Here is a 9,284-nt window from a genome sequence, read left to right as displayed (position 1 = left end):
TATTATAGTTACGTTTATGGGGGTAGATGATGAAATACCCTCGCACAGGTGGGACTGGATAGGTATAGGATGGACCATGGACGAGTTGGATGTGTATATGTTTGTATATGTATATGTTTTCGGCCTGTCTCTCAATGGTGAAGAATCACTAAAAAAAGTGAAAAATTCTTGTATCCAGATGCGTATTCGAATCTTTACCAAAATTAAACCAATTCTTCCTTTTCACACACCCAACCTGTCCAACACGTTTAGTCCAAATCTGTCCACAACTTTTTGAGATATCGCGTTATATATCGTTTTTTGCCCTATCTCTCAATGGTGAACAATAACTTGAAACTTTATCAGATCCAGACCTGGATCCTCACCAAAATCGAACAATTTCGTCCTTGTCACACACCCAGCTTGTCCACCACATTTCGTCTGAATCCGTCCAGAACATTTTGAGATATCTTGTTCACAAATGGACAGACAGACAGACAGACAGTGGTGAAAACATAACCTCCGTCCACGTTTGGTGGAGGAGGTTATCATCTGAATAATCATTAACAATTTGCTGTCTTCAGCAAATCATTTCTTTACAAAGTCTCGGTTGTAGTAGAATTCCTGGTCCGGAACACTAACGGAGCTCTTTCTTGTGTAAAATTTCACTACTGCCGGTCTCGGATCAAAGTGTGCCATCCCAGGACTGTTACGTGCAATGTACATCTGACTGTTGATGGCCGCTGCCGAGTAGCGAGCCTGTTTGGGGCCCTTAAGGGTAGTGAGACATGAAGTAGCACGTTCAGGTGCATTACTATTAGGAGTCAGTGAGACAGGTGAGCTTGTACCATCTAGAAAACACAGTTCCAGGCACAGAGATCTTCATCAGATGGTGCAGTTTTCCACATGACTCAAGAAGGTTTCCACAAGCGCAGTGTCCAATAACTTCATCATAGAATTGTGTGACTGAGGTCTCCCTGAAAGGACCTTCCACCACATCTCGTGTCGAGTCAATCATCTGTTTCATACTTCGTGCCTTGAGAAACAGCTTTAAAGATTCACAACCTCGTCGCCAACGAATCTGAAATCCTATTCACTGGGCGACCAATTTTTCTGACCTGATGACAATAATGTCACCCAGTCACTGTGTTAAAAAATTGTCTGCCTTGTTCGGTTGTCATAACTGGAATTCCGACTTGTTCGGTTGTCATTCCGACTCTTGATTCCGTCGCCTGGGTTTGAATGTTCTTGTACTTCGATCTGCCAAAAGGCAGAAGGGTGTGCATGTGTGAATGTACTTCTGGCATGTAAATGGATTCCAATTGTAACTCTGGTTTTTCTGCACAAAGACGGGTTCAGTGTTGCCAAAGCAGCCTCAAGACAAGGATTAGATTGGGTAGTTTAGCTTTGCCTTCCCATTGGTGGTCAGAGCAGGAATTTGTGATTTGTTTAGGGTGTCGGCAAAAGCCTACTCTTTGCGACGAAAGACATCGTGACATCTTTCCAAGAATCTTTAACTCGATCAACATCCTGTTGATTCCATCCAGGGCATTTTACACCACAACACAGACGTTACAAAAAGGGGTGGTCTGGGGTGGGAATGGTCCCTACATCCTGGCATCAAAGTAGCAACACTGCAAACAGAGAAAGACAAAGGGATCGTCTTTCTACTTGCTTTATCATTGCTTTTCCTGTTCTCGTTTTGCTAATGTTTGCTCAAATGATTCATTTGCTTTCTGAAACCTCATACCTGATATGAAAGCTCTATTTGCTTTCCTCGACTGTGGAATGCATTAGGCCACAAACTTCCAAAGTTCATTCTCTTTACAAAGTCACAAATCGTTCTCATCTCTCCTTCATACAGTTGCAAAATGAGGCATTTTTAAAACCAGTGAGATCGTTTGAACTGGAATTTAGTTGAAATTGGAAGAAGTAACTGGTTACCCTCTCCAGAGGAGTGGCTATTGCATTTGGGTCTGTTTGTCTGTCTGTTTGTCCACACAGACCGTGAGTACGTCTATTAAATAATTAGACTCTTATACCTTGAAACCGTGAAGACCCCAAGACCTGTAAGGCCCCTAAGGCCCCTAAGACTCCTAAAACCCTTTAGACCCAAAGACTGATTAAGACTCTTAATACCCAAAAAAAACCCAAGGACCCTTTAAGACACCAAAACCTGTAAGACCCTTTAAGACTCCTAAAACCACTGAGATCCTTTTGACCCTAAGACTCTTTAAGACTCCCCCCAAAAGCCCAAAGACCCTTTAAGACCCCCTAAAACTCTAAATATGCTGAAGACCTTTTAAAGCCTTTAAAACCCAAAGACCCTTTGAGAACCCTCAGATCTAAATATGCCCATGACTCTTTGGGACCTGAAGCCCCAAAGATCCTTTGCCCTGGCACTTCAGCAAAGGACTTCTGTGACTCCATAGGACTGACCTAATCGGTGAACTTTCAAATCGGATTTCCTGCTCTCTCTTATGCACAGATTCATGCCATCTCATCTTCGTTATCCTACACCTCGCCCCACCCATGGTACATTGAATCCTGTGGTGAGGTGGTTCCTCTGCAACAACTTGGCTTCTCCTCCTAGAAGGCTATTCTGACCAAAGGCAATCTTAGTGCATTAAAAAACCTCAACAATGGCCTTTCAACCTCGTCTCCCTCCTCTAAAACCTGGTAACACCTTGTTAAGTCTGTCTCTGGACTATGTTCCCCTTCCATCACTTCTCTCTCTTCAAATAGCATCACAGCCGACTCCGCTCGTGTTTGCTTCCTAATCTAGTGTCGCCAACCTCTTTCTCGGTAGCAACTGCTCCTGGACTTTGCGTCACTGCACAAAAAAGGTGGAGAAGGTTCTTTCAACCCTTGACTCTGACTCTGCAACTGTATTGAACGTCATCAGCTCACACATTCTAAAATCCTGCTCTGCTGCTATTTCACATTCTCCCTCTGCCCTTTACACCCTGTCATTTGCGTTAGGTAATCTTCCATCTGCTTGGAAATCAGCCAACATAACTGCATTACATAACTAGAACGGCACTCATTAGAGAGCATACCTCCGCCTCGTTGGCCATATCACTCAATGGTGAAGAATCACTTTAAAAATTCTACTAGCTGGATCCAGAAACAGATCTTCACCAAAACTTAATCGATTCTTCCTTGTCACACCCACAACCTGTCCAACAAGTTTCGTCCAAATACGTCCATAACTTTTTGAGGTATCCCGCTATGTATCCGGATCCGAATCCGGATCGTCACCAAAATCTAATCATTTCGTCCTTGTCACATATGCTACATCTCTGCCAAATTTTGTCCGAATCCGTCCGCAACCTTTTGTGAAATTTTGTTCACAGACAAACGGACAAACAAACACACAGGGGTGAAAACATAACCTCCATCCACCTTTGGTGGCAGAGGTAAAAAGTGCAAGAATTTATCCCTGTAATGACCGACCAATCAGCTTACTTCCAATTATCAGCAAGGCCATGGAATGCTGCTTCCATTCTACCAAGGTGAGAGAGTATGAGGTGAGGCAGTTGGACTTCCTTATTCATTGTCCCGGGCATTTTAAGGTCCAGGTGGCTGAGGGGGCAACTCGTATTGTACCTCTTGATGTTTAGGCTGTGGCATTTGTGGAGGCAAGAAGCCAGCCAAAGCAGTCAATGGTGGTGGTGTAGTCACTGAAGGCTGGGGCCTCGGTGCAGGACTGCTGACAGTGCAGTTGGTGTGAAGTAAGGTTTCAGGCGATTATAGTGCAGAATCCTTGTCTTGGCCTGTGGGAATAAAAGCTCTTGGATTTCAAAGTTCACTGGAGGATGCTCTTTTGACACAGAGATGGGGCGAAGCACTTTGTAGGGGCCAACCCAGCATAGAGAAGGTTTGTAACGACAGTTAGCTGGATCGTCCACAAGCACTAATTCCCCTGCAAGGTAGGAGTATACTTGAAGCATTTGTCATCGTACAACTTTTGCTGTTGCTTTTCTCTCCTGTTGGATCTAGAAACTTCCAGAAAAGCTTTCTGTAATCTGTATTTGAGCGAGGCTGCATACTCGACTGTCCTAGGTGTTGGAGATGTTCCCAGCTGAGTGTTCTTAAAAAGAACCTGGAGAGGTAAATTGGCTTCACATCCATGTGCCAGATAGAAGGGAGCAAAGCCTGTGCTGGCGTGAGTCATCGCGTTGTAGGCCACTTCATCCTGGTGGAGATGTTATTCCCATTCAATTCCTCTGTGAAACAAGGCTTTGGCCAGTTTGTCTTTCATGGTACGATTGTAACGCTCGACGGCTCCATCACATTGTGGGTCATATGCTGTCGTTCGGAGCTTGTGAATGTCCAAGTGAGAGCAGGGATCCTTAATCAAGTTTCATTCAAACTGTCTTCCTTGATCTGGATGCAACGCATCTGGGACGTCATGTTGACGGATGCACTGCTCAAAAATACAGCGTGCTACTTATTCAGCTGTTTGGTCCCGTAGAGGTTAAAGATTTACAAACTTGGAATGACAACTAGCACATAGCGATGACCTTTCCTGGATGTGGGACGCTCTGTCAAATCATCAGCAATGATCTGAAAGGCCTTGATGCTGAAATGGGCACCAAAGGGGTCTGATGCCAAGGCACAGGAGACTTCGCAATTGACAGGCGGGACATCGTTGGCAGTGGTCTGAAATGTCAACAGACATATAAGGCCAATAAAATGACTGAATGGCTTTGTGCAATGTTCTGGAATAGCCAGTGTCGAGATATGGGATGTCCATGGACATGTTGTAGCACTTGGGGAATTAAAGACTTCAGGATCACCACTTGTAGCACCTCACTTTCTAGAGGGTGAATGGCGGATACGTCGGCACAGGTGAACAAACGGAGTCCCCATTTTACTGAGATAAGGTGAGGCATTGCGCAGTCGCCAAAGCAGTTTTCCACCCATTTGTCATCCATTGGAATACAATTTTCAAATCAGGATAAGAGTGTTGACGCTCAAGGAGGTCCCGTTCCACATTTTGAATGTTCACTAGATTAAGGTCTGTGAGCAGCACAGGCTCACGGACCCGAGTAGTGTTGTGAGCAGAAAACATGGACGATGCGTCAGGCTTACTTAGTAGCCTTAAAAAGATCTTGTGGAGTGGGTCGTTGCAAGAGACCACAGCTGTGGCTTGGTTTGTGTTGCTGTTGAGGTATTTCTTACACCTGTGCAGCTTACGAGTGGTGGATCTGACCATGGTGTGTTGACCAACGGAGAGGTGTCATCCAGGCAACGAAACATGGTGTCCGCTTTGAGGTGCTTTGATCCCTCACTGTGCACGATGCACCAATCATAATCGTCGAGTTCAACAGACCAGCGAGCTCGTCTTCCAGTGGGGTCGTTGTCGAGGGGCATTGTTTTAAACCCACCAAGGACCTGTGGTCTGTGCCGATGGTAAATAGATGACATGCAAGATAGTGGCGGAAGTGTCACACTGACCACATAATTGCGAACAATTAACGGTCAAAAGTGGACCACTTCCTCTCTAAAGATGTTAGCACATGACTCACAAAGGATATCACCTGCTCCATGGAGTCCAGTTTCTGAGTAAGGACCGACCAAATCGCATGCAGGAAGGCATCCATGTAAAGCAAGAATGGAATCCCCAGATTGGGGAATGACATGATGGGAGGGTTGGACAGTATTTGTTTCAGAGTGTGGAAGGTATTCTCGCAGTTGTCACTCCAGACAAATGGCACATACTTGTGGATGAGGTGGTGAAGTGGCTCAGCAATTGCAGAATCAGTTGACGTTTGACAGCCACTTCTCTACCTTGTCAGGAGAGAAGGACACATAGACCAGGAGCAGCTCGGTACGACTGGGTAAGGTGGGTACAGAGAGTGATGGGTTTGGGACACAAGATTTTGAGCCAAACACAGAATTGAGGCATTCAGCTTTTCAACAGGCAGTGTCAGCTGTGTAGCCATTTTAGGTAAGGGGGGGGGGGGGGATGGAGGGGGATCAAACGCCAGAAACAGATTTGACGAGACGCCACCAGGATTTGGAGGAGGGAGACAGGTTCGAGAGTTCAGTGTCTTGAGAGTAGAGAGATATTGCTTCCTGGCTCTCCTGAGGGTAAACACACACTTGTTCCGAGCTCTGTGGAAGGAACTGAGATTGCCTTCAGTTGAATTAGCCTTCCAGGAGGCGAAGGCAAGTTGTTTCAGGGCAACTGCCTCACCACAAGATTCAGTGTACCATGGATGGGAGGAAGGGTATGACAACTGAAGACGAGATGGGATAAATCTGTGCATGAGAGAGAGCAGTTTGCTTTGGAAGAATTCCCAGGATCAGTTGATGTCAGAGGCGGTAGAGATGGGAGACCAGTCCAGATGATTGATGGCTGCTTGCAGACCGTGCCAGTCGGCCTGAGTGAAATGCCAGACACGTCGGCGCTGAGGAGGCTCTCTGAGAATGGCCAGAGAGATGTCCACTTTAACAAGCACATGATCAGAAGAACCAATTGGAGCAGAAGAAGAGCAGCAGACATTTGCAGGGAAATTTGTCATATCCAAGTCCAGAAGAGAAGATGCTCTGTTGATTGAGATCCGGGTCGGGAAATTGACAGATTGTGTCAGTCCCAATGAGTCGCAGAAGTCTTTTGTTGAAGTGCCATGGCTGGTGAGAGAGGTACCCACACCCAGCCAGCTGGCATGATGACAGTTGAAGTCACCACATATGAGGAAGAGAGAGAGTTGGGATGAATGGATAGAAGTTGGTCCATGTTGTCAGACAGCGAGATGTAGATGGAGTCATCACTGTTTGGAGGACGGTACAACACACATGAACAAAAGGTGGGAGCGGAGAGGAAGCCGGAGCCAGAGGTACTCCTGGGGTGGGGTGGAAAGAGGCCAGTGCAAGGAGAGTGAGGAAGAGAGTTTTTGATAAAGAGAGCAACTCCACCACCAGGACAAGTCTCAGGTCTATCATACCGGAAGAGGGAGTAACCAGGGAGAGATACTAAGGAGCCAGAGACTTCATCAGAGTCAGAGAAGTTTATAAACCTAGGATGATTTATCCATATTGTTACAGACGTGGCTTAGATGTTATTTACCGAGCGGTTTGGTATGACCACGTCTGCACAAGTTACCCGATTATACCCGAACGTTGACTAATCGCGCTACGCTAGATCAATGAAGGAAAAGACACACGGCTGGGATTAAAATGACGCGACACCAGGGATACGGTTCTCAAGACCTCCGGAGGAGATTATATTCGTTCGGAAGGTTAGATTACAACTACAAGAGGGACAGCAAAGGAAGATAGGCACTTAGACACAATCTTATATTAACCCCAACAGACGACAGATAAACGGGACAAAAGGCTGACTCACACGGGGATTGATGGCTAGGAAAGGCAGGATCGATGGCTCCAGGTGCACCTGGGCTCAGGGACAGAATCGACTCGGTCCCGGTCCAGAGATGCAGCATGCAGGGAGGTCGCAGCACTCGGAGGTAGTGACTTGCTCTTCTTCAAGCTGGGGGCGCATCTGACCTCACATCCGGTGAGTCGCTTCGTATATCCGGCGGGGAGTGACACGCCCTCGGCTCGTTAGCTCCGCCTCGTGGAATCGGCACGTTGCTTCTCATTGGGTGCGTGCGGGGGGTTTACCAGGCTCCGCCCTTGACGAGGAGCTGACAGCCAGCCCCTTCGTGGTAACCCCGTGGAGCGCATGGTCATGGCGGCTAACCGAGCTGGTGGGAGGACGCACACTCCCCCCGCGCGCCGTGGTTGTAGTTGTTGTTGTAGCTGTAGTTGTTGTTGTTGTTGTTGTTTGGGGAAGAAGATGGAAGGAGGTATGGGAAAGGTCCTAAACTCACTACTGGTGCCATATAATCACATTCTGGTGCAACGAAGAGTCATAATTAATGGAAACGAGTCCTTAACTGACATAGACTAAGAATAACTAGCAAGATGTCCGAAAGTTGTCTACGTGTGATGCGGTGGACCTGGGCACGACATTTAATGGGGGAAAAAGGGGAAGGTCGGCTCTACTGATTGTTGTTTACAGACAATGGGACTAGGGAATGGGGGATTGGGGATAGTTGGGGAGTATTGGGGAAATAGGGGAATATTTACAAGCGGATATGGAGGCCAAATTCCATATTCGCAACATTGCACCCTGCTCTACCCTCGGGGCGTCCCGACCCGATAAATTTTTACCTACTTTAGTGTGGCACGCAATGTAGTTCCCTCTACTATTAACTCTACCCTGAGTGCGACAGTTTTACAGATATTCACAAATGAGTAAATATGTCCCCCTGCGACGTTGCACCCTTCTCCTCACAGAAACACACCCACAGGCTAACCGAATCCGGAAAGAATCCTCAAACTAAACATACAGCCGGTAGGGAGCATTATTTACACAAGACTACGCTGATATTTACACTACGATCCAGGACCTGTTTTTGGAGGAACACATGCAGATGTTATGCATAGAGAGAGCACGCATGCTAGCATCGATACACCAACCCACGAGTGCTCTGTGGCCTACGGCCTTTAATAATGTGCAGAGCACCCCTTCCAAGCATCAAGCACCACCCCATCACACAGTGAGCACCATCCGGTGCACCAATAAAGTGTCTATAAATCATTGTGTGGTGTCGCAGCCGGCCGATGTTCTGCCGCTGGTCTTGCCTTCGTGTGGTGCACTTGGTGTTCTTACTTCCTTAGAAAAATAAAGAAAGGCGCCAACCGCATCCATTTCTTTATTGTGGCCGTCAGGGGGCCAACTGTTAGTGGTTCACCTTGTATGGCATAGGTGCCACGTTGACCCATAGGTCCATCCATGGGTGGTGCTTGGCCGCAAAAGAACTGCGGTCCATTGTGGGTGGCCACAAACATTGCGGTCCATATGGTGTATCGATCCAAGCAGCAAGCAGCGAAAGTGCAGGCCCACAACTGCGAAGCCAGCACCTCTCTCTCCTCTCTCTCTACCCCAAAGCCAGATCCTCGGAGGTGGGAGACAAAAGAAGCAGACAAGTGAGTAAGGTGGTAAGGGCGCAAAAGTGCACGCAATGCAAGGTAATGCACACTGGGGGCACATGGGAACCAGGTGAGACAGGTACGTTCCTACCGTACGCTCCCCCCCCCCCCACCAGGTAACCTACATGGCCCCTCCCTTACCCCTTACTGTATCCACAAAACACAACACTACCCATAAACATCTACTTTACAAATCAACAAACATCCCTACTGTCTTCCCCGTTCCTCCCATATACCAAATTCGTCTTCTCTCCCTCCTAACCAATCAAATTTGCCATTTTCAACTCAACATCATA

General features: G+C 47.1%; 1 protein-coding gene across 1 annotated transcript in view; it reads left to right on the top strand.

Moving 5' to 3' along the window:
- Positions 1 to 9,284, top strand: part of LOC137428175 (uncharacterized) — a 297,132-nt gene that overhangs the window by 82,459 nt on the left and 205,389 nt on the right. The window lies entirely within an intron of this gene.

The sequence above is a fragment of the Myxine glutinosa genome, chromosome 5 (assembly GCF_964187855.1).
Source record: "Myxine glutinosa chromosome 5, kmMyxGlut1.1, whole genome shotgun sequence".
Lineage (NCBI taxonomy): Eukaryota > Metazoa > Chordata > Myxini > Myxiniformes > Myxinidae > Myxine > Myxine glutinosa.
This window is presented reverse-complemented; position numbering and strand designations above follow the sequence as displayed.